General features: G+C 46.9%; 1 protein-coding gene across 2 annotated transcripts in view; it reads right to left on the bottom strand.

Moving 5' to 3' along the window:
• ATP10B (ATPase phospholipid transporting 10B (putative)) overlaps positions 1–26,394 on the bottom strand; it is a 230,329-nt gene that overhangs the window by 123,704 nt on the left and 80,231 nt on the right. For both annotated transcript variants that reach the window (XR_006784369.1, XM_045827276.1), the window contains exon 3: positions 21,281–21,344. The gene's annotated coding sequence lies outside the window, so the exon portion shown is untranslated. The remainder of the gene's footprint in view (positions 1–21,280; positions 21,345–26,394) is intronic.

The following is a 26,394-nucleotide window of genomic DNA, read 5'->3' as shown; positions in this document are numbered from 1 at the left end:
GTTCAACATAAGTACCATCATGAAATCACTGCAATCAAGATAGTGAATATAGCCATCACCCCAGACCTCTCCTTTTGCCCCTTTATAAGTCCTCGTCCCTCACCACTCCTGTCCCCCAGACAACCACTGCTTTGTTTTCTGACCTGTAGACGATGTATGGATTTAGAACATTTTATAAGCAAAATCATACAGTATACAAAGGGGGACCCCAAAAACCTCAGAATTATCTTCTGGAGGGTGGGCCTCTTGTTCTACAGGCTTCCCTCATTAGGTGTGTGTTCTAGGGATCCATGTGTATCAGTATGCCAGCTGGTGTTGTTGTGAGAGGCTGCATTTGGCTTCAGTGATTTTTTTTTAAGACTCTTTCAACACATTTGCCCATTTCATGATGGGTGATTTATGAACCTGCCATGCCATGCTGAATGTTCAGCAGTTTTTGACCAATGGAGGCATGACCCCCATACCCCACCCTCCTTATTCACTCCATCTTGCCCACAGGTGACTTTTTTTTTGTTTCCCTGGATGAAAAAAAAGTCCTCAACGGGAAATGTTTTGCTGATGTGGAAGAAGTGAAACAAAAGACAGCAGAAGCACTAAAAACCACAAAATCAATGAGTTCTAAACCTGTTCTGAGCAGCGGGAAAAAGTCTTAATAGATGTATTGCCTCCAAATGGAGAGTACTTCGAAGGTGGTTGAAGTTCAAACATGTAAGAATAAATATACATTTTTAATAAATAAACTCCAGGTTTTTAAAGTCCCTCCACCCTGTGTGCTTTTCTGTTTTTTGTTGTGTGTGGGGGTGTGTCTGGCTTCTCAGTCAGCCTAAAGATTTTGAGATTCATCTATATTGTGTGTGGAATATGTTCCTTTTTGTTGTAAAAATATATACAACTTATGTGTTTACCTGTTGATGGACTTTGGGGCTCTTATAAATAGAGCTGCTTTGAACATTTGTCTCTCAGCCTTTGTGGGAATACGTACTTCTCATTTTTCTTGGGTGAATTCTTAGGAGAATGGGTAGACCGAATGGTGGGTATATGTTTAATTTTTAAAACATGAAGCTGTAAGGTTTTACAAATGATTTTTATAATTTCTTGTTCCTACCAGGAGAGTTGCAGTTGTTCCACATTCTTGACTATCCTCGGTATGGTTCGCCTTCTTAATTTTTAACCATTTTAGTGGGTGGCAGTGGCATCTTATTGTGGTTGTAATTTGCATTTTCTTAATGATAAGAAATGTTGTTCATCTTTTCATGTTTTTTTTTTTGTCATCTGTAACTTCTTTCTATTTGTGAAATGTCTCTTCAAATCTTTTCCCTAATTTTAAAAAATGGATTGTTTTCTTACTACTGTTATAAGAGTACTGTATATATTGTAGCTATAAGCCCTGTTTTGGATAGATGTCATGCTAATCTTTCTCTAAGTCTATAGCTTGCTTTTTTGTAACACTGTCTTTTGAACTGCAAAGTGTCTGATTTTCAGATTGCTTTTTTTCCTCTTTGCCAGTCCGAGTTTTTGTGTCGTATTTAAGAACTTTTTGCCAAGCACAAGGTCACTTTGATTTTCTCTTAGGTTTGTTTTTTTCTAGAAGTTTTATAATTTTAGATCTCACATTGAGATTTATGGCCAACTTGGAGTTCATTTTTGTTTATGGAGCGCAGTAACGTTCAAGTTTAACTTTTTTCACGTACGACTGTGCAGTGGATGCAGCACTGTTGAGAAGATGACCTTTTCCCCACCGAAGTGCCTCGGCGCCCCTGTCAGAATCAATCGACTCTACTTTTGTGGGTCCATTTCCAGACTCTCTATTCCGTGCAACTGATCTATGTGAACAGGCTTAAATTTGACAGGAAAATAGTCGCGCTTTCCTTGAAGGGCTTGATAGTTAGAATCTTTTTATGGGCTTTCAAAGCCAACACGACCACATCAAATGGAAAAAGAGGATAACACAGACGAGTAGGGACCAGACGGGGTTAACATTCACTGGCGTACACACTTTGTGGGAACAGAGACATTGTGCTACTCTCAGGTGGACTGAAAGATGAGACGTGATGTGATTGGAAGACAGTCACAATACTACTAGGTGGTCTTCGATCCAGTGCTGGCTTTGCCCTTCACTAGCATTTGATCTTGAGTAGTTCACTTAGTCTTCTGAGCCTCCATTTTGAGCAAAGAGAAACATCGAAACAGGCAGAGAACAGAAGACTTGATAGTCAGTGTGGCAAGGGTGGGGATGAATATAAGGTGGAGGGAACAGACGTGACATTGCCGCTTTCTCCTGACGTCTGCAGGCTCATCTAGAGAGCAGTAGTTCAGTTCACTGTGTGCGGCAACAGAGCAGGGTTTTCCAATCTCAGCATGACTGACAGTTGAGGCTGGGTGGTTCTGTGCTGGGGAGGGCTATCCCGTGCCCTGTGGGAGGCTTAGCAGCATCTATGGCCTCGATAAGCAGTGAGAGTGAGACTGCCCTCCCAAGCGTGGCAGCCAATGTGTTGCCAGGCAGTGTCGAATGCCTGTGGGGGCAAACCACCCTGGTTGGGGACCACTGCCGGAGAGGGTGCGAATGATATTCAGTGTAGTAGGCTTCAGGGGGACAACATCCTCAATAGCAGGGAAACTCAATCCTGGCCACAAGGACCAATGGTAGCCTCAAGCTGCCTAGGGCAGGGGTGATATGAAAGGGGCGTTTTCTAATATTATATGTCAACAGTAGGCTATAAATCACAGTAGGAATTTAGACACTGAATAGATAGACAAAGTAGGTGAAACCTGACTTTGCTAAGCCTCAATTTTCTCATCTGTAACGTGGGTACAATTGTGTCAACATCACAGGGTTCTGTGGAAATTAAATGAGCTGATGCACATAAAGCGCCATCAACAGCCCCTATCAATGAAGAATATACTCGATATACGATGGGTATTGTTATTGTTATTACAGAGGGAGAAGCACCTATAATTCTGAAACCCTTCCTGGTGTCAGAAAGCTTGTGGCCTGCCCATCTCTTCCCGGTGCCCCTGCAAGGGAAGAGAAGGGCCTCACCTGGCTGAGCAAAGTACGGACACAAAAGCCACCGGTGGGGACCTACTTCCACTTCACAACCTTGAAAAGCTCAGTCTCCTTCTCACACTTCTGCCTCCTTCCTGTCTCCATGTGGTAAGCTGATAAGGGCAGGCCTGGCCACTAAGGGAAAGGCGGCTAGCCTCTCCTCTTTTTCCGGTTCAATGTCCCCCAGTGGGTGAGTATACTTGGACCCCTTTGGAGGCCTGGTCACCACTCGTATCCTACTGGCATGCTTTGGAATCCTGGGGCCAAGATTTAGAAAGAGGGGGACCAGGAAAGAATAGAAATGGAGACTTCAGTAAGCCCTATCCTTCTTATCAGAGCTTTGCAGCGTTTCTACCACTTTTAGTATTGCAGTGTTTTGCATCTCGTTCACTGTTTACCGCTGTACACATTCTTCTTGGGAAACCCATCAAATGGTAGCAAGGCTGGATTTGGGTCTCTGATTGTCCCAGACTCTATTACTACAAAAAAACCGTGAAACCAGCTGCTCAATCCATTAGAACTTAAAGAATGATCATATTTAGAATTCCTTTTACCAATTTAAAAATTTATGCTCAAGAATCTGTAAAAGAAGGTGGGACTTGCCTTTCAGGGTCCTTTTAAGCTCTAATTATTTTCTCTGAGTTTGCCCGATTATCTGACTTCACATTGAATTCCAGGCACAGACACGATTCAATCTTTTGTACCCTCCGTGATAAGGAAAGACCTGCCCGGTATCGGTCTGGTGGATCAATCTCTATTGTACCTTTTTTCAAAGCCTCTTCTGGCACGACAATGCGCCCTTTGAACAATACCACAGTCTTTCAATTGCACCACAAGGAAAACACAGGTAACCACGTAACTGACTCCGAGGCTCTAATCTTCTTAATAAGAGAATCTGATGCATCTGTAATTACCTTTCACTGAATGTTTTAAAAAAAACAACCCATCTGTTTTTGTTTTTGTTTTTTTTTAAGATCCTTGCTTCACCATGTGTTTTGCTGAATTGGATGAACATCTGAGGTCTTTCTTAATCTCATCTTTTTCCAGACAGGAGAGTGCAGGCTTTATAGATACCTCTAGCAGCAGGCCGTGCAAGAGCAGCCAACACATCTGTACCCAAAGGGATACCCATGTGTCTGCCTTCCTGTGCTCCCTCCTGTCATCTCTCTGTCCACCAACTTGTGCGAACATTTCATTCTTCCTCTTCCACCCTCCCCGCAAAGGGAAATTGTTTTCCTTGCAGAAGCACCTTCCTCCGAAGAGGAAATCTGAATGTTGTACCTATTTTCTTAAATTCTGTTTCGGGTGGGGCTACAGCAATGCCTGCCCTGTGGTTGCTGGGGCTCCGCTCCAGGATTTGCTGGTTACCATGGATTCTGGAGGGCACCCTTGGGCATCCCTTCTCATCACAGCCACGGCTGCGAGGCAGCGTCGAGGCCATGCTCAGAGCAAGGTGGGTCCAGTCTTCAGCATTTCTCAAACGTTCTCCCAGCTGCATCTGTGAGATGGCAGCTGGACAAAGCACTAGCCATTTTAGGGTTTGACTCTCAAATGCTAAACATCAAGAGGGGGATCAACTTCCATTGTCATTCCAGGCAAACCGGGTAGCCTGAGCACCTGCTACCCTCGGAACGTAAGTCAGCACCTCCGCTCACTGCTAACAGGCCCTCTACAAACACTGAGGGCAGCGGTGTCGGCATTGCAGTACAAAGAGGTGTGACGGGGCTTTACAACTGTGCGCGTGCAGCTTGAAATAATAACTGAGCAGGCTGGGATCCTCATCCCAAGACCTTCCTTCCTGCGCACTCGCAAAGACACAACATCCCTGCACAAAAGCTGTCGTGGCTGCCCCTCACGTCCCAACCAACACAATGAGGGTTTTCTACTTGCAGGAAAGTGTTCCCATTCTTTTCCTGTCCTGGCACAAGACCGTCTCCAAGGAAATGGGGTAGGGGGGGTCTCATCTAGGACTGCCAAGTGTTCATGTTCCCAATGTCAATATCAAAACGAACAACCAAAATTAAACTACCTTCACTCTCACTGTGGTTATTTTTCTGTTAAAGACGTCGGGAAGGTCATGATCTTAGAATAAAGGATAGTCCCTTAACTTAAATAAATTTAAATTCATGAAAAACATATTACATTTTCCTAATTTTACTCATTTTGCTGAAGACTGACTTGCGGGCCTTCTGGCGATTGCGCAAAACAGGGGCTGTTTCCCCACCGTGAACAAACCGCGTAAGCCTGCTATCCTGGGTGATTTCAAGGTGCATTCCTTTAAATACTTGTGTTCTGCACGTGGTGAGCCTGACCTTTAGAAATCCGACTTTCTTGTGCTCTTTGCAAGTGAGCGTTTCCTTTTCTGTCCTGAATGTTTCTGTCTCTGTATTTCTTTGCCATTTTGCAGTCTTCCAGGTTTTCTTCAATTGGGTCCCTTGCCCTGTCTGGTGCTAGTGCCCCCGAATCTCCTCCCCAAGTTCACGAGTCTCTTGCCTTTCATTCCGTCAGGTCAGTCTCTGCTCTGGGGCCCTGGTCACTGCTGACCTTGTCATCCTCCTCCCCCTCCTCTCTCTCCTCCCATCGGTGCTATTTATTAAGCTTTTGCTATATGTTTGGAATTTTTCTAAATCCTTTACACATTTTGTCTCCTAAATGTAATCCTAATTCTTACAGAAATGCATATTCCCATTAAAAAAAAACCAACAAACATGACTGCCCTGGCCGGTGTGGCTCAGCTGGTCCCTTAGACCAAAAGGTTGAGGGTTCAATTACCAGTCAGAGCACATGGGTTTGGCCCCCAGTCAGGGCGTGTACAGGAAGCAACCAATTAACATTTCTCTCTTTCTCTCTCTCCCCCACCCCCACTCTCCCTCTCCCTTTCCATCTTCTTCTTTCTGGAATCAATAAATATATGTGCAGGTGGGGATTAAAAAATAAACCAAAAGACTAAGATTTGGACAGATGAAGCTATTTATATGGCTGGAAAATGGTGAAGCTGGGATGGTAAGCCGGGTGTGTCCATAGTCCATGTTGCTAACTGCTTTCTGTCTTCTCCTCTTTATCTGGAAGACTTTGCACAATTTCTCTGACTACTGATACTCAAGACCTAAAGCGTGGCCTTCCTCCTCTTCCGGGGCCACAGGAAGTCCCTCACCTCTGAACTTGCAGCCTGTCCCCCGGAGGCATCATTCTGTTCTGTTCCATTTACCACTGTGTTGCAAGTCCCCCACTCCTCAGCTGACATGTAAGCTAGCCGGATTCACAGGCAACCAGTGTATGCCCACTACGAGCACCCAGCTTTTATAGCCAGTGAACATATAAGACAGGCGGACTTTCCTAGCAAGTTACCCAGGATGAGCCTGGAGCTTTGAGAGCATCCAGGGGGATGCATTCTGGAAGCTGACGGGTCTCAGCAGCAACACTACATCAGCAGGCTCATTATTCATTCTTTCTTTCCACAAATGCTTTGTGAGCATGCAAGCTGCCTCAAACACTAGGAGAGGTGTTCGGGACACAGTGGGATATAAAACAGATGATACAGGTGAGGTTCCATAAAACAGGACCCTCAGTCATGAGCTGGAAATCTGGGCATGGGACAGTGAGGGGTCATCTCCAATGCCATGGAAACACAAGCGCTCAGGAAGCCACTCTGACCGGCTCCCTTTCCATTTGCGTCCCTTTGGCCGCCTGATGTTCACTCCCTGCTGCACACCGAAAGACAGAGGCTCGTTGGAGGTGGCTGGAGTGGTGCACAGAGGAGGGATGATGATCATTGAAGACTGTGGCAAATTTCATTGTCTTGATGAATTCTAACCCTTCCTCGAGCCCCACCTCTTCTCCCTCTTCCTGGAAAGGCTTCCAAAGCTGCTCTTCTGACAGACTGCGTTTGTTAAGGAGGCTGACAGAAGAGGTAAAATGTGCCTTACACAAGGCGCAGCGCAGAGAACCTGGAGTAGAGAGGGGGCCCACATCTCACAACTGCGGCACATTGGACAAGGCCCACACCATCACTCTGTTACATTGTTCGCAGTCTCCCTCTGCCCTGGTAATCTCCAGATAGGCTGGGCTCCTTCACAACCAATAGCCTGCAGGTGTGCGAGTAAGCACCCCAGTCCATACCAGATGTAAGGGCCTAATTAAAATATTGAATGAAAGTGCTCTTTCCCAGGGACCGAGCGGCCCGTGCTACAGTGCTTCTTGGGATAGGCAGTGGGTAAGGCCGAGAATTTCACCTGTAGAAGCAAATGGCTGCGAGGAATCCTAGGTGAGGACCACGTAGCAAGTTCAAAGGAAACACTGAAACCATCCTGTTCCCCTGGTCACCACCACTTTTCTGTTGGTTAGCATAATGCAACGAGTGTGGCTGATTTTCAGACCACACAGGGACTCTGAGTCAAGGATCTCGGTTTAGTTTTTGGTTCGTGGAGCGCCCTGATCGCCCTGGTCATGAGCACATTGCACAGTTTATAATTCTGCTTGTGAGCAGCCACATCATGTGGATTTTGAGAGGGGCTCTAAAGGTTTAAGGGAAAAGAAACTGCAAGAGCTGTCCATCAGCTAGATAACACACCAAGAGAAGTGACAGGAGGGATCTGAGCTTCAAAACCCATAGGACCCACGAATGGGAGACAAGGAAGGTTTATCACTTAAGAATTCAGCAGATCCTTCCGCCCCCACTTCTTCCCTAATGTTCTCTTTCTGTCTCTGTCCTCTGTCTCCCTCTCTCTGGGTGCCCGTTTGTCAGCCTCTCTCCCTCTGCATTTCTATCTTTCCTTCTCCGCCTCCGTCCTCCCCCAACGCACACACTTCCTCAGCTGCCTCCTTCCCACTGCCACCGTTTCTTGCTGCGATTCGAAAAAAAGTTGGCCTTGGAATTAAAAAGGTCTGAGTGTGAGTTCTGGACCTGACATATTTTCATTTTGTTTTAAGTGAATATGACCCCCCACCAGGCACCCCGCATCCCCTGGTCTTATGTTGAACTTCAAACGAATTCAATTTCAAGGCACTCTCTCAACAAACAAAATCAGGTTTTTAAAATCTGGGGAGCTCTCAATCCATTTCCTCGGGGACTTCAAGGAGTATCACCTGTCATTTAGAAGCAGGCTTTTCCCATCCTTACTGCAGCGTGCCACACACAACGTGCGTTAACTTTTCTCTCTAGTGGGAGATGTGGTAATTTTGCTCAACACACTTTTAACAGTTATGCCTTCATGTTAATGTGAAAAAACCAAAACAAGTGTTTCAAAACCATGGTCTCATGGATAAGAAAAAAAGTTGATTGGAAAAAAATATATAGTCTGTAGGTAGTATGAACAGATGGCATGCATTGAGGGCAAAAATCATCAAGGGGGTCCTAAAGTGAATGCAGCCTTAGAAAAAACAAGTGCAGCCCTGGCTGGCATAGCTCAGTGGATTGAGCGTGGGCTGCGAACCAAAGCATCACAGGTTCGATTCCCAGTCAGGGCACATGCCTGGGTTGCAGGCCATGGCCCCCAGCAACTGCACATTGATGTTTCTCTCTCTCTTTCTCCCTCCCTTCCCTCTCTAAAAATAAATAAATAAAATCTTAAAAAGAAAAAACAAGTACTTCTGCAGGATTTACATCCTCACTGCATGCTGGGTGAACACCATGTCCTAAACCACACTCGCGCTGTAGACTATGATCTCTCCTCTGTCACTGTCCTTTGCCTGTCCTTTCAGCCACCGCTCTCCCAAGTCACCGAGTGGTTAGAACATTCACCCCCCCAGGAAGTGAGCTGGGGTTGAGCCGAGACGCGGGCCTCAGTCCGGGAGCACACACCTTCCATTGCATGCCATTCTGATGCGCCAGGATTATGAAACAACGAGAATAACCTTTAAAGAGTCCTGTTATGAGCTGTACATAAAAAGGACTCACTTTCACTCTTTTACTGTCTCACCTTGTGTTGATGCAAACAAGGCGAGTGGGTGAGAAAGTGTATTTGTGGTCAGAAGAATCCTAACAGAGTCTCCAAGGTTCCAGGTCCCTGGTCTACTTACACCAGCCTTCTCCCATTCAAACAAATCCTATACCAGGTATTTCTGGGGAGGGGTTTGGCAGGTGTAATTCGGGTCCCAAAGCAGTTAGTTGACCTTAAGCTTAGAGAGATGATCCTGAGTCACTGTGACTAATCAGGGGAGCCCCTCAGAGGAACTGGGCTCTTCCTGGCCAGAAAGATTTGAAGTGTGAGCGGGATTGGGTGGGAGAGAGATTTTCTGATGCTGGCTTTGAAGATGGATGGATACAGAGAGCCACGTGGCAAGCAGTGCAGTGGACCTGTAAGGACAGCTAGCAGGGAAATGGAACTACAGAGCGACAAATGCAAGAAATGGAATTTGGCCAACAATGTGAATAGCTCTGAAGGGGCTGCAGAAAGGAACCCAGCCCAGTTAATACCTTCACTTCAGCCTTGTAGAAACCCCGAGGAGAGAACCCAGCCATGCTTTGCCCGAACCTACAGAAGATGTGACATAATAAATAAGTTTCTGGCAATTTGTTAGACAGCAATAAAAAGTCAATACAGTATTGAAAGGCCTAAGCGGAAATCATATTATATAAACATATTATTATCATATATTTAAAGGCACTCAGCCGAATCATTCACTGTACTTCCCATCCTTAGACTGGAGTATGTTTTACTGCTTCTGAAAACCAAATCACAGTGTAGTAGTAATTGTAACAATATCTAACACTCACTGAACAATTATGAGTTGTTCACTGGGCTCGGTGTTTTTCATGCATTAAATCATTTAATCTTTACAATCTTAGGATGTAGGCACATTAGGAATCTGTTTTACAACTGAGAAAAAATGAAGCCTGGAGAAATACAGAGGGCAACAAATATCATTATTGAAAAAAAGGTCAAAACGACAGTCACAGAGTTCGGGAACAATACATTTTGCTTCTTTCAGTCAAGGTTGTAGACTTTCATCTTTCTTTTCTCTATGACTTTATGCTCCTCTCAGACCCATGATCTGAGACCTGTGGCCCCAGGCTTGCGTTTACTCGTCCTTAGCCATGACGATAGATACAACACTGATAAATAAGGGGAGAGGATCAACAAGAGCCTTATCCTCCTTGGACAGCTGCGGTAAGGGGTCTCGATACTCAGCACCTCTCCCGGCTCAGAGCCAGCTCTCAGGGAAAAGGAAGTGTCCTGAACACCATCCCCAGGTTACGCTGACGACACGTGCCATCCCATGCAGGGTTCTGTGCCAGGTGTGCTCTTCCGATTCAGTTGTTTCCCCTGGGCATGATCCCTGTCTTCCGGGGAGCCACCTGGCGGTGGTGTGTGTGTGGGTGGAGCTGGGATGCCGGGTGGAGCCATGGCCTCGCGTCCCAGCCATGCGGCCTCCCCTAAGGCGAGCCAGCGATGCTTTAGCACTCAGGTCCCCACACCATCCTGGGTCTGTGGTTCTAACTGAACCACGCAGTAAACACTTAGGCAGAAGTCCGTTGATGGCTCTGAACAGTTGCTAACACACTGTAGACCACATGGACCATACTCGAGACATTCAGCAAGATAACTGTCTTGTTCTTTCCTTAATTTTGTTGCCTTGACTGGTTGAGATCATTAGACTGGAAATTAAAAAACCTGAGGGCATTTGTTGTTTTGTTGTTATCATTTGCCAATTGGTTCTACGGTTCCCTGACTCTCAGGTGTCTTAGCCTTTTTAGGGCTTAGGTCAGTGGCTCCCCGAGATGGGGAGGACTAAGGACTGATGCCAATCTGACTGCCTGAGAATCACCTGGGAATCTTGGTCCCTAGCCTCTGAGATTTTGAAAAATATGTCTAGTCTTTGTTACTGGAAGGAAGCACCTTAACTGACTCTGCAATTGTCTGTCAAGGAACGGGAGGCCAAGGTGAAGGGCATAAAAGCAGGCTGCACGGGACAGGAATGCCCGTGGCCTGGCCACACGCATCCTTAAGAAGTGCCTTGCGTGGGACCAGGGCCGGGGCCAATTTGGGAACCTGTGTGTGAGGTGGTTTCTGGCGTCAGTCCCAGCCCCATTAGAATGATACCACTACACCAAGATGGTGCGTTGATTCAGCTGAATACTTCACACGCCACTTGTTAGGCGTGGGGATAGTGCCATTTTACAGGTGAGGAATTTCATACTCAGAGCCGTCTGTATTTTTCCAGAGTCACACTGCTCGGAAATGACGGGTCCAGGTCTCCGAATCGAATGCGACCTGACTCTGGACCACCTTGCCAGTTTCCTCTTCAGTAGCGTGATGGCACGTTCTGGGTGACAGCGTTTCCGGATGCCAGGGACCTCCGCCTCTGTCCCAGACAGTCCCATCCCGCGCAGCCTGACCTCCCAGCCCCTGTGATGTGTGACTGCGGAATCTGTCTGGGTGGAAACGTGGTGTTTCCATGAGCGATGACAAAGGCCACTTAAAAAAAATCCCACACGGTGCGTCTGAAGGCTGGAGGGCCACCTGCCACTGTGCAGACACACGCGAGCTTCCGCGGAGAGACCACAGCTCTCACACCGTTCTCTCCCTGTCTTCACTCGCAGACTCTGAGTCAGCGTCTTCCTCCGCAGGCGGCACGCGGCACGCGGCACGCCAGACTTTCCTAAGGGATCTAATTGGGGATGATGCTTTCCTCCACTGTGGTTCATTAGAAGCTTCGCTGGGACAACTCCAGGAGGTGGACGTTCAAAGTAGATGGCATTGGCTTTCATTTTGGCCCCACGGGAAGAGCCATTAGATAGAGGTCCTGGCAACTTAATGCCAGCTAATCAGGATGGAGGGCTTCCCGGGTCGTGTCGGCGGTGCCCTGCGTGCATCTCACCGTTCCCCTGGAGACGCCGCGGAAGTCCAAGTGCACTCTCAGAGCAGAGATTGGAGTTCTGGTTCCATTTCTTCCATCAAATTGCTGTGGGACACCAGGCAGATCTTATAACTGACAGACCTAGGCAGGCCTAGGAGGAATGGAAAATCACCAGGCGGGAAACTACACCGTGGGAAACTGTGCCGTGGGGGGAAGCTGCCTGCCGACCCTGCCCAGGACACACGAATGCCCGGCTGAGCCTGGGGCCTGGGGTCGGCCTATCCCGCATCACAGGATGCAGCTTTAACTTGAGCCGGACAAGGTGTATCAAGAACAACGGTCAGCAGGAACGGCACCCAGCAGCCAGCTCTAGCCAAGCACACTTTGACGCCCCAACAACCAGTTACCCTTCTCGGGTTTTTGCACTCAACAACCCTGCCCGAAGAACAACCCAGCGAGTCCGATTCTCCCTTGGTTGGCTCCCCAACCTCCCTAGGTTGGCCCCACTTTCCCTCTTACTCCCCGCTGATACACCCTGCTCCTTGGCTCGCCGCGTCCCTCTGGTTTCTGGAGTGACTCTGACCTAACAACAACCTGTGTGGATATTCAGAGTTTGTACTTGTGTAAAGGGTGTTAAAACTACCCCACTGGTTGGAGCGTTGCCCTGTACGTCAAAAGACTGCAGGTTTGATCCCTGCTCAGGGCATGGGCACAAGGTTCTGAGTTTGATCTCCAGTTGGGGTGGCATGTGGAAGGCAACAGAGCAGTGTTTCTCTCTCTCCCAAAAATCAATAAAAATATATCCTCAGGTGAGAATTAAAAAGAAATACCCAGCATCTGTCCATTTCCTTGGTGCTGTGAGGTTCAGATGAGACAGCTGACCAGCAAGCCCTTAAAAATGACGACATCCGATCTGTGCGGTTCCACCATCTATGCTGGGGCTGCTCAGCACAGCCCCAGGCTGTTCTTTATGTTTTCCAGTGGTGACTGTCCACTGTGTGTGTGGGGGGGGTGGGCAGCTGGGGAGCCAGTCCTTGAAAGACTTGTTGCTTTACATTTCTTCATTCCAGGTTGCAAACGAGAACAACCCTGGCCTCCGTTTGGGCTGTGCGCCCTCTTCTGTAAGTAACACAGACCTGAACTCAGGCTCCAGCTGTGTTTGGCTTTGTTTGTGAAGGGCAGGGCGTCTTTGCTTTCTGCAGGAAGGCTCTCTTGTCTGCCTTGTTTTTAACTCCTGGTCAAGAATCTCATGGTGCCTCAGGGCTGTGCAGACCCTTCCCTGGCTGGTAGCTGTGAGCCAGGACATCATACTCGCTGCTGGCATCCTTGGCTCACTGGACACCCCCAGGCGCCTAAAGAGATGCAAATGAATCTTTGGAGTCAAAGAGGCAGAACTGAGTTTGTTCAGCTCCTTTGAACACGGTCCTGTGTGTGATCTACGGTTCTGCAGAAGTCATCAGGCTGTGGCTGTGTTCATCAGCCAGTCTCCTGGCTCTGCCTCTGCCTCTGCCCATGTCTGTTCAGGCCACGCCGGTCTGCACTCAGACAAGTCAAGCTCCATTTTCACAGGCCAAAGGGGGCAGAGACCTGCCACTGGCTGATCTGCTGGTGTTTGCCCCTGGATGCAGGGGTTCTCAAAAACACTACTAAATAGAGTTTAGGAGAGCAGAGTTCATCAGTTTAAATCCTGCCACTGGATTTTAGGTAGTGCCCAATTTCTTTGTTTTCATGGCCGTCTCTTCTAGTTTTTTTTTTTTTAAACCCTTGGAAGTAACTACAGGAACTCTGGGCACAAAAAAAATGGGACACACCTTCTATGTGATTACAAGGGGGCTGTAGTAGTGACACAGCTTCTTGTCCTAGCTCTGATCCCAGTCCTGGGCCATCTGGACTTCTTGGAGATACTTTAATAAGCCGTGCTGAGCTCAAATCCCAGCTCCACCATCTTCCAGCTACGTACTTGTCTCCTAGATGAGTCATTCTGCCTTCAGCAAGCCTCAGATTTTGTATCTGTAAAAACGATGATAGTAATAGCAGCTGCCTCACAGAGCTGCAGGATAGATTGAGTGAGCACCTGGTCGCTCCCAATAAATATTAGCTATTTCAGTTATCATCAAGAGAATCTGGGGGCACTTGAACGAGGTGCTGGGGCAGCTTCACAGAGGCAATGCCATCCACCTCCTCAGACCGTCAGCTCCATGAGGACCGAGACTGTGCCCTCCTCACCTGTTGCCCTGTTCCCGGGGCTCGGAACACAAGGCAGTGCCCAACAAATAGCTGAAGAATTGGGCAGATGGGCCTATGTTGAAATCCCAGCTCAAAGCCCAGTTTGGTGACTTGTAGTCTTTGGCAAGTGGTTCACCTTCTTTGCTTCTGAGTTTGCACCTTCATGAAGTTGGAAGCAACCACCTCACAGAGACAGCTCCAAGAATAGCCAGCTGGTATTGCGAGCTGGCTCTGTGCTGGCACCGGGCTGAATGTTCTCTGTGGGCTGCCTGGTTTGACCTTGACCACAACACTTATGTGGTTGGTGTGGGTACTGGGTTAGTAAATATTTTTTTTTGTAGATCATGTAGCTATTGTTCAGAGACATTAAGGACATGTCTGGGTGACACAGCTTCTGAGAGGTGGAGATGGGGTCCCGACCAGTTAGGCTGATGCAGGTCCCACGTTCTTCATCACAGTGTCCGCATCTCATAAAGATGCCGGAATAAAACTGGAGCTCAAACGTAGCTTCTGCAGCTGCTGTTATTATTATTAAAAAAATACACTCGCCACCCCCACACTCCCCTGACACGTGGTAAAAGGAAACCATATAGTCAGTCTAGTCATCTGTATGCTTATAACAATGTGTCCTCATGAAAAAAAAAAAAAATCCTGCCCAGTCGGAATTCCCAGACTGATTTCAGCCTATGTGTCTGCCACCCTGGCCAGAATGCTGATTGGAAAGGCAAAGCAAACATGTGCATTCAGAAGGCATTTCAGTCGGGCGACTGTGAATAGTTCCCATTTGCAGCTGGCCAGGCAAGCAAGAGGAAGGGGCGGGTCTCCACATCTGGAGAGTTCCGACTGATCAGACACCATGGGCACCAAACGAAGTAAGGCAGGTGCCTGGGCCTGACGCCTCCCTCCCCCCATGCGTGACAGCGCATCACAGAGCTGGGGAAAGCTTGTGTCGGGGGGGCATACAAAAGTGGCGGTGACAAAGGGCTGCTGATGGAAGGACTGCTTGGACATCCACCCTCGAGTGCGTCCTCAGGGTGGATGCCTGGCCAGCACCCAGTCCCCCATTTTCTGGTGTCAGTTTCTCCATGTGGGGAACCACCCACACAGCTCACCTACATTGACCTGAAAACTGCCAGGGTGGTTATTTTAGGGGAGAGGTGCAGAGAGGTTGGACAGCACCTCCGTGGACAGCTTAACTGTTACCGAGTCTCCTCAATGCATGAAACATTTTACCACACGCACGAGTTACCTCTTTAAAATAAACACGCACACAATTTTTAGGTGATGACAAATAGGTCTTTATAGAGGATAGAGCCTCACTTGGAAACTGCATCTGAACTTTTCTCCATCCCTTAAGCCTGATTAGGAGCCAGAAGGAAAGATAGTTTTTCTCCCCTCCCATTGGGAAGTCCCACGGCTCTGAGGCTGGGAGAAGGCTGCTCTCGTTTTGCCTTAAGGGACTTGATGGCACCAAGTGAGAGGGAGGAGTTGTCCGAACACCTACTCCTTCGTTATTTCTCCTGACGCCCATCACCGGGTGAGGAGGAGGCTGACCATTTGTCCCTGTTTTAAATGGTTGGGCAGCAGGAGCTTCCAACTCCGTCTCCAGTCCACCCACTTACTGCCCACTAGGGAGTCGTAGGCCGTAGAAGTCACAGCTGGAAGGGGGTCAGCTTGGTAGTCTCCGATGGGGGACATATCCCAAGGGAGGGCTAGATGCCCATTAAGGTGTGGATAAAAGAATTTCTAGTCATAATCATTTTTAAAAGTAAGCTTTACTCATATTTAATTATAGATGAAGATGCACTTTATAAATATATATATGTATGTCATCAAAATGTATTCTGAAAGATTTTGCTAATAGAGGTTCATGGTCAAAACATTTTGAAGACTATTCAATAGGATTACTCTATTTTTTCTATCGAGGACATGCTTATTAATTTTAGAGAGAGAAGGGAAAGGAAGGAGAGACAGAGGGAAACGTTGATGTGAGAGTCATCAATCAGTTGCCTCACGCATGCACCCCAACCGATTGAACCTGCAACCTAGATATGTGCCCTGATAGGGAATCGAACCTGTGACCTTTTGATTTATGGAATGATGCTCCAACTAACTGCGTCACAACTTCCAGGGTTCTATTCTTTTAAACCTCACCCAAGGATATATTTATTGATTTTAGAGAGAGGGGGAGAGGGGGAGAGAGATTGAGAGAGAGAGAGAGAGACATTGACCCATTGCCTTCCATATGCACCCCAAATGGGGACTGAACCCATGACCTAGGTATGTGCACTGACCAGGGATCAAACCCACAACATTTTGGTGCATAGAATGATACTCTAGCCAATGGAGCCACCTGGCCAGGGCAACACAATAATACTAAAGATTATAAAAGACAAGTGACAATAACATCAGCTTTAAAGTCAGATGGATATGAGTCAAAACCCCAGCTGTCCCATATTAGCTGTCATCTTGAATAAATGACTTCATGCCTGCTTCCTCACTTGTAAAAGTGCGATAATAACAGTATGTACCTTAAAAATCATGGTGAAGAGGATAAGATGTGCATGGCAGGTTGCTTGAAAGATGGCTCCCAACCATTCCCACCTACGAGCACTTACATGTGTGTGGAGCTCCTTCCCCTTGAGTGGACACAGTGAGTTACCTCTAATGAATGCAACAGGCAAAGGTGACGGGATCACACTTCTATAACCAGGTTATACAAGACTGTGATTTCCTCTCACTAACCCTCTCTCACTCTTCTTGCAGACCTGTCCTCTCAAGAGGGCAATCTGGCGAGGAACTGAGGACATTCTCTGGACATAAGCCAGCGAGGCACTGAGACCCTCAGTACTACAGCCCTCGAGAAATGCCATGCCACCAATGACCACATGAGCGAGCTTGGACTGGGATCCTTCCCGAGTCCAGCCTTTGCCTAAGACTGCAGGCCTGGCTGATGCCTCGGCTTTGTCTTTGCGGGAAACTCTGAGACACAGAACGAGAAGTGCTGCTCAGAGATTTCTGACTTACAGAAGTGGTGAGAGAATGAATATTATTTTAAACTAAATTTGGGGGTAAGTTGTTATTTGGCAATAGAGAACTAAGCCAGCATGCAAGTGACCTGACATTGCATGACATGCAAAGATTTAGTGAATGTTGGTATGAAGCATATCTCCATCTTTATTCCATGCCAACAGCAGACCATCACTGATGAATCGCAAACATTTTTTTCCTGGTGAACCCAGAGGCAGGCTCAGAATCCTTCCTGACACAGAACTCCAGGAACTTATCAATTGCACAGATAAAACTTGTTTGCCAAATCGGATCTGTCAATACCTCTTGTTGCTTCACTGTTTCTCATGTGCAATATTCTTTTAATGGGAGACCAAGGCTTTCATCATGAGAGGTATGATGAAAAATTATTAGAACTAATCTGTAAAAGTATACAAAATATGAATGGCTGGCATCATGTGTAGTCCGAGTACTAGATTTTGCTTGAGGTGAGACAAAGGGTCTAAGAGTACCGGAACCCTTCAGAGAACAGAAGAGGCAGGCCCAGAAGGAGGGGCTGGGAGCACCAAAGCTCCCCTTACCCTCACTCTCATGTTTACTGTGGTGTGGCCTCATTGTAGGCCCGCCACTTTGAACAAATGAAGGAATAGAGGGAGAATTCCTTTGGAAATGATAAAATGCTCTAAGGAGTGAATGGTTGTTTTTAAATAGAGAAAATGTCCTGCAAACCAGCATGGAAGATTTTCTCTGGCCAACATGATAATACTGTAAGCTATGGAAATAACAATGTGTTTAGTTATTCTCTACTTCATGTGCGCTTCTTTTTGTTGGTTAAAGCAGGGGGATATTTTGGAAACAAGACCCAAGGGATTGTCCTTTAGGGGTGCGTGTGTGTGCGTGTGTGTGTGTGTGTGTACCAAATACCCAAGGGTCGTGCAAAAATGTGTATTATGACTCACTAGGTTCGGGCTTCTGCATTCCTAAGGAACTCCCTGGTGATGTGAATCAGCCAAATAGCAACCTTTCCTCTCCTTAGGGATGGTTTACGGATTTCTAGGGTCATTACTACTCTAAGTCCAGGAGCCAGTGGGATGGTCAGTCGGTGATGGGTGCAGGGAGTCTCTGTTCAGCGAGCTCTTTGGCGGACCACCAGAATGCGGACAGACTCCGTGAGGCAGGGAGCGTGGAAATGACCCTCACTGCCCTGGGAAGGATGATAGAATGTGAGAAAATTAGATAAAACCCTCCATGATAGAACAGGAGACATTTTTGGAAATAGAAAAGGCAAATTCATGTTTTATGGAAAGAGGAAAACAGTCTCATCTTTCCAGGGTGTTTTGGAGCAAATCATACTGGCACAACATTACAGAACGCATTCATTTTGCAACAGAATTCAATATGAAGTCACATCTCCAAGTTCATCCCTTCTGTGATTTGTCATAACCTCAGAGAATCTTATCTTGTTTAGAAAAAGAAGTTAAAGGTTAATCAAGTACTGGTCATTTAAAATAGTTTGACCCTAACGTCAGGGGGTCAAGTGAATTACATTCAAGATAACCTCTGCACTGACAGGGATGGATGGCCATTCACAATAACCCACTCCTAACAGAGTACTCCCTGAGACAGAAGAACTGGCTATGGCCCTAAAACAGTGGATGCATCTGGGGCCGTATGCCTCTCTGCTCCCACTGTTGCAGGCCAGACAGTACCATAGACACGAGTGGTACTGGATGAAAGGGTTAAAAGAAAACAGATTCTGTAGACATTTCACTCTTTAGGAACTTCCTTCCAAATCCCTTTCCATCATGCAGCATTTTCTATTATAATTCATCCACTTACCCAAAAAATACATTCATACAGTAATGTAACTACGTAGGGCATCCGCATCAGTGAACAACGGAAAGCCAGACCTGGTTCCTCCCAGAGGGAGTTTACAGTCTAGCACAGACAGACAGACAGACATTACTCCAGTGAACACAAAAATAAATGATTGCCTGTGGTAAGAGTAATTCTCCTTTTTTGGTCCATCCTTGTGCAGGATATAAAAGCGGCAACAGTGAAGTTCACGGTAGGTGCCCTTTGTCCCCATTTCCCTCCTCCCGTCACTTAACCTCTCCCTTCTGCAGAAGCTCAAGGCGTCACAGGCATATCCAGAGGCCACGGAAGGTGCTCTGGGAGCCCGAGGGCAGTGTCCAGATTCTAGTTCTTTGTGACACAGCCGGCTGACCTCTCACTGCCCCGGAGACCACCCTTCGAGGAACTTGGCTCAAGAGAGAACCTTATGTGTGGAGGCAAATCTTTGTGCACAAGGATGATTGGTATAATTTAAAGCAGTAAAAACAGAAGCTAGTAATGACATATTTTTCAATAGAGAATTGAGTAAATAAATGCCCATTCCTTCCTGACACATAATATTAATCGGTGGTAAAAAAAAAATGATGCATATACAAACACACACACACTGCAAATGCACAATATCTGTAATCTATTGCCGGGTTTACAAAGCAGGTGATAGAATAGCTTGTATCAAAAGGAATTCACTTCATGTAACATTGTATAAACGTGCGTTGTGTTTACACAATCTTTATGTCTACTGTACACATACAATATGTAAATATATTATATATATATATAAAATTAGTAATATAGCTCCAAAAGGATTTCTCTTATGCATCCACACATCATTATCCCGTGTCCCAGCCCTCATTGGGGCTAACCATAAACTCACATCGCGGTAAATGGAGATAGTCCACCTTAGCCAGGTGGCATATTTGTGCTGTAGCTGAGACCTTCAAGGCCCAAGTCAGGGACTGGTGTGGACACTTTAAGTAAATCAATGAGAGAGAGATTTGGGGCAAGAGAGTCTTTCCACACCTCTCCAATCACTTCCTATAAATATTCAAATATAAGGCCACAGGGAGCTCACAGGTGACTCTCAAAACTGAATGGAGACATCTGAGAAAATGTTCTTTTCCTCCTGCTGCACAAAGTAACTGCCAGTACCTGAATGACGGCAGTCAGCGCGCGATGAGTAATGAATCCGAGAGTCATTTGAATACAATGAGCTCCTACCGGTAATTTTCAGGCATCAACCCAAATGCATTAGCTTAAAAAAGCCTGAGTTTCAGCTTTTCTATTCTTTTGATTTCTCTTTAGACAGGTGGAAGGTTCTATTAAGCCGGCAGGATCTATAGAGTTGTGCACATCTCTGCAAGGATCCCGGGCAAATTAAAAAGTCAAATTAGCAATGCATATTTAACGCTGCTTTGTAGTTTGTTTTTTTAAAAGTTGGCAGCAATGTTTACTCTTTGAGGGGGAGTTTATAATTATGCAAATTGGAGAAACAGTCTGCTTATGGTTTATGGTAATGCCTTGGGTTTTATATCCAGAGTCAAATTATTTCTAAACATTTCTCCAATTTTATTCATGACTTGGCAGGAGGTGAACCAAGGCGAGGGGCCTGCTTTGCCTCGGGGGGCTCGGGATAGGAGGCCTCTTTCAGGACTGTTCATCCTTCCTTTCTCCTTTGTAACAAGACTTTAATTTTGTTCAGATATGCACTCTCCTCCCTGTGGCCCTGTGCCTCGGGGCATGTGGGTCCCACTCCCAGCCCGGGAAGGGACTAGTGATCAGCTCAGACCAATCTCGGCTGTTCCCATCTGCTTCACCTGGGACTGATCTCAGCAAGGGCATGTGCCAGAGTTCTGGCCAAAGACACAGCCCCTGAAGATGTCAGAACCCAGACTTTGGGGATGTTTTCGAGCTCTTCAACGAACCAACGATGGAGCTTTCCTAATTCAGAACTTATTGTTATGAGAACTAATGACTTTTGTTCTTCTTATTGAGGCCATCTTCAGTCTGTGTTTTCTGTTACTTGCAGCCGAGAACACATCTGAAGCAATCTGTACCTTGACAGCTCCTGTGTTGCTCTGAGGACCGAATGTATCTCTGTCTTTATCTCTATCCTCACCTATGTCTGCATCTACACCGACCTCCACCCCTCTGCCTCTCTCTCTGTGTGCAATACCCACAGGGAAGAATTCATTCATATACTTCGGCATCTGCTTTACCAACAAGGCCGGCTGATGTTTGTTTAAATGGAAGGGTAGAAAGAAGGAAGGGTAGTCTAATCTAGCTCATCTTGGTGCACCAGAGAGGAGTCCATCTCGTAACCGACGAGTAATAGAAAGAGCTACTCACTGTTCACACTGCTGCTTTCATCGACACGAGTGCCACCAGTTCCAACCTTCCTGTCCGAGCAAGCCTGCAAGACATCAGAGAGAAAATAAATACAAAATGCACCATCTCTTTTTGGCATCAGGCGGTAATCATGTATTTGGGCTTTTCCTCTTTGGCTGGACGGTTCCGGCTTTAAACAGACTCTACAGATCATCAGGCTGAGCATTTTTCCAGGCAGTTGTTTGAACAGGAACAACTTACGCCTACCCCAGGGAACCAGGTCTGCTGCTCGACCTGCTGCCCTCCGCAATGCACACCATGTTCCCAGAGACTCCAGCTAAGTGCCCGACGGCGCTAGGAATGCGTGCCGGCCCAGCCACTCGGTGCGTGTCATCTCCTCGGCCACTTCATCTGGTTCCGGAATGGGCTGAGGACGCGACTGGGGCCAAGGAAAGTCACTTTCCAGTTGTGTGAACCAATGCTCATACTCTTTTTGCTTAAGCCAGTTGGGTTTTCTGTCCCTTCTAACCCCAGATCCTCCCTGATATAGGGCTTTCTCATACTTTACAAAGTATGAGATGGAGACTCAAAGAAAGGTAAGGATGGGGAGGGAGGTCAAGGCTTTCATTCGAGGGCTCTTCCCACTGCAGTCTCTAGCCTATGCATTCAGTCATTCATTGCAGTAAAATAGAAACACTAGACATATGGACTTGAACTTTCTGCTTTGGAGAAAATGGAGAAGTCTTCCCCCAGGGCTACCAAGGGAGATGATAGATCATCTCTATCATTTTAGCAAAGTAAAGGTGGTTACATGCGTGTGCACTCATGCATCTCATGCATGTATTCACCCCGCCCCCCCAAACACACACACACGATAGAAGGCCACAGCAGGTGTTTGCATTTGCACAGAGAACCTTCTCCCTGAAGGATCTGTCCAGGCTGCAGCTGGACTCTGGGGGAAGCCCTCTCCCCGCCCACGGGACCGCTGCTCCAGGTCACGGTTGACCTCCGCTTCCTCAGTCTGTCTTCCTGACCCTGTCATCTCCACGCCGGCCCTGTCTGCTGGTCTGTGACTGAACTAATCACCAACATCTCTCCACCCAGCCGCTGCCTGGCCTGCACAGTGCCCGTCCGCCTGAAGTGAGTCACTGAGCAGAGGCCGCGAAGGGGAAGCCCACAGCCCGATCCTGCTCCTCTGTGTGCTTTGTTTGACTGACATTTAAAAAAAAAACCAAAACCCTGAGTTACACTGAAAAAATGTTACATAAAAACTTAGATTTCAAGCTTCACGTAGAACTAAGTGGAAAGGCCCGTCAACACTGTGTGCCCTTGCTCAGGGTGACGCGGGTCGAACCTGAATGGTGTCTGAGTCCTTTAGACACATTTGCTTCCGTGACCATAATCCCCGTCGGGTGTCCTGGACTCATTTCTGCCCTCTGCCTGGCTGCTGTGGGCAGACGCATTTCCAACCCCATCCTACCTTTCCTGCCACATGTGAGGGGCTGACCCAGGTGAGGCGCCCCCTCACCCTCCAGTGGCTGTGTCTGGAAGCATCCTGTCTCCAGCCAGGTTCCCACCCCAGCCCCCCCTCCCTTCAGAAAGAGAACCACAGGGCACCACTGAAGGATTTTATTTTAGGTTTCCTTACTCTTGCTTTATTTTCTAGACTGTCTAAAAAATAGGAGTCATTTATCTGAATTGGAAAAGAACTGTCTTATAAATGCTCTTGTGAGGAGAAAGCTCCCGGGCCCTGCAGGGGACGGGGACTTGAGAGAGGCTGTGCGGTGCAAGCGGCGAGGCACCGGACGAGAAGCCAGAAGAGCCTGCAACTTTGTGACCTTTTATAAGTGATTTCCTGCCCTCTGCCTCAGTTTCCCCATCAAGAGAGGAAGTTGAGCGACATCAGTAGTTCATAAACTGTTGGCTATGAGCCATAACCAGTCAACAGATAGTACTTTAAAAAATTTATTAGTTATATGCCAACAGCTAAAAAGAAGACTATTTCAGGCAAGAATTCAGGTTGCAGACCTGTCAGAACTACCTAGCAACGACGGGCAATGGCCCAGCATTACCCCATGGCAAAGGTGATGGCGTGGGGGTTGGGAGTTTACCCCAGTCCTCACCCGCTCCCTAGTGGATGCAAACATGCGTCCCAATCGCCTACTTTACCCATTTACATCCTTGCCTGCCCTCAGAAGCATTTTCTCTTGCCACCATGACAGAGGTGACCTCTAGGAGCCCATCAGCCTTAATTCTGTGACTGGAGTTGGAGGATCTGAGAGTCAGAGACGATTTGGAGAAGAGAAACATGTTCAGAGCAAAAAAGGCCATCCTGTGGCGTTCCAGTCCTCCCCGCCTGGCCCAGAGTTGACACAGCAAGCCGTCCCAGCCTTTGTGACGGTCCCACGACATGGTTAAATCTGCAAAGGCAACAGCCAGGTTTTGAAAGTAGCAGAAATATTCTTCCGTTGGGGTTGCTAGCTGATTCTCTAAGTAATTTGCAATTCAAGTGTCTCTTTGTTTTGTATGAAAATTTGCTGCTATTTGGAAAGTGGGGAAGAGCTAAATTGCATCCTGCTGGTTTTACTTCGACTGTATCAAAAAAGAAACTGTTAATCTGGTTCCATAATTAACTTTCCTGTTCTAAAAAGGCCCTGGGAGAGAGTCCAGAGAGTGACTGTCAACTCCCTGCTCCTCTTCTCAGTAAGTCCCTTTGACAGAAAGAAGAATGGGTCCAGGTGGGTGCTGGCCTTGATTTTCTCCTTTTCTGATTTTCCTTCCCTCTTATCCCCGTCCAAACAATACTAAGTGAGTCCTCACTGTGGGTCAGGCACTGGGCTGACCAGGGAGGGTAGAAGATAAACCAATTCCTGTGGAACTGCCAGAGAATATAAGTTAATTTTCCTTCCATCCATCCATCCATCCAAAGTATGTTAGGTTTCTATATTATAAGCCAGACACTGTGATAGGCATTTGTATGTGATAAATGAAAAACAATGAATTCAGCATCATCTAAGAATTCTAAAGTTGAAGAGAGAGATTCTTGTCTAGGCCTATGGTAGTTGGTTCCATGGAGAAATGTTGTTTAAGTTGATTTTGACTCCAGTCACACTTGTGTATGGTTACGAGTGTGTGCACACACCCATACGTGTGCATAAAGCGCTGGAGGGACAGGAAAACTGAAGCGAACAAGGGCGTGCAGGCTGGAAATGAACGTTGACCGCCAAGGGGAGACCACTTTGGCATGAGCAGGGCGCCTGGACTAACATTAACAGCGAACACTCATCGACTACTTGGACCTGTGCTAAGCACTTTTTATCTGTCATCTCCATGAAACCTCACAATGCCAAGCAGTAATGATTGGTTACATGGTACAAACAAGAAACACACTCAGGGAAGTTCTCAGGGAATTTCCCAGGAAACATGTGGGTAGGATAAAGGGCAGAGATGGAGCCTGGACTCGTGTGTGACTTTAGAAAATAAGTCTTTAAGCATGAGGCAGTACTGCCGTGTGGGAAAGTGACTAAAGAAGGACTTGGGTGCCCACCACTCACTCACTCACTTACTCAATCAATATGCACTTGTTCCTGGAAATGTGCGTTTGTTGGTGCTCTGTACAAAACACCCTTCGGAGAGCTGTGGGTACAGAAAACAGGGCAGACAAGGGGCTGTGCTACTTAGGACTTGGTGTACCCCAATATGGCACAAACCCCAAACAACAGTGGCTTAAACACCTAAAGTCTTGATTATTATTGTTGTTGTTGTTATTTTTGCTTTAAAGAAATCTGGAGTAGGCAGTCTAGGGTTTTCTACTAAGGAGGTTCTAGAGTCATCGGGAGAGAAGGCTGATTCCCACTTTTTGTTCTGCTGCTTCCTGGGTTAGCTTTCATTCTTCTGATCCAATGTGGCTACCAGAGCACCAGCCATCGCATCTGAATTTCAGGCAGCGGGATGGAGGGAGTGTGAAGGAAGACTATTTCTTTTTTTTTTTTTCAAAGATTTTATTTATTTATTTTTTAGAGAGGTAAGGGAGGGAGAAAGAGAGAGAGAGAGAAACATCAATGTGCGGTTGCTGGGGGCCATGGCCTGCAACCCAGGCATATGCCCTGACTGGGAATCAAACCTGCGACACTTTGGTTCGCAGCCCGCGCTCAATCCACTGAGCTACGCCAGCCAGGGCAGAAGGCTATTTCTTTAAAAATACTTCTCAGTAGTTACATTATGATGTTTTCCCTTTTATCTCATTGGTCAAAGCTTGGTCACATGATCACATATAACTCTAAAGAAGAATAAGTAGGACAATATGCTCAATTAAAAGTTAGGATTGTCATCACTAAAGAAATAGGAGAGAGTGGATTTGGAGGGATAACCAACAATACCTGCCTTCATGTAGTTATTTGGTGGGGTGGGGGTAGGGGGTGGGGAGGGCTTGTTCAGTAGCTCTCAAAAGCCCACAGCTATGGGTGTGGCCCTGGGTGGGGTACAAGTTTTCCCTCCGTACTCATTGAAAGCCCCTTTTCTCCCTCTCACCAGTCCTTTTTCTCATCTCCAACTTCCAATCTGTGCCAGTCCTGTCCAATCTTGAGGGCTCATTTCAAATCTTATCTCTTCCAAGAAGTTATCCTAAATTCCACTCAGAGGGAAATACTCCCCCTTTCCTTCAACTTCCATAACACTGGGTTTCTATTTCCCCTTGTCACACTCCCCCTTGTGTGAGAGCCATTGCTGTGAGAGTGTCTCTTGTCTTCTGGGGTGCAGGCCCTCTGTCTTCCTCACAGCTGAAAGCCCCAAACGTGGCATGAACTCAATGTATGCACGACAGAGCAAGACGCTGCTAGTCTGCCCCCCGCATCCGTAGCCTTCTTTTCCTGTTAGAACTCATCCCCCTCCCTTGCCCTAAGTGTGATATGTGTACATGGTTTTCCAACTAGATATTTTAGTTTCTAGTCTCCCTTGGGGTTATGTGTGGCCATGTGACTAAGTTAGGGCCAATAAAATGTGAATGGGAGTAATACATGCAAATTCTGGGTCATCTCCATAAAAATAAATGCACTTGTCAGGACTTTTCCTCCTGCCTACTTCCTGTTGGCTGGAAAACAGTATAGCAGTGTCCTTGGCACCAGAGATGGAAGCCA

Source organism: Phyllostomus hastatus, unplaced genomic scaffold (assembly GCF_019186645.2).
Source record: "Phyllostomus hastatus isolate PE091 unplaced genomic scaffold, TTU_PhHast_1.1 phas_contig_150, whole genome shotgun sequence".
Taxonomy (NCBI): Eukaryota; Metazoa; Chordata; class Mammalia; order Chiroptera; family Phyllostomidae; genus Phyllostomus; species Phyllostomus hastatus.
This window is presented reverse-complemented; position numbering and strand designations above follow the sequence as displayed.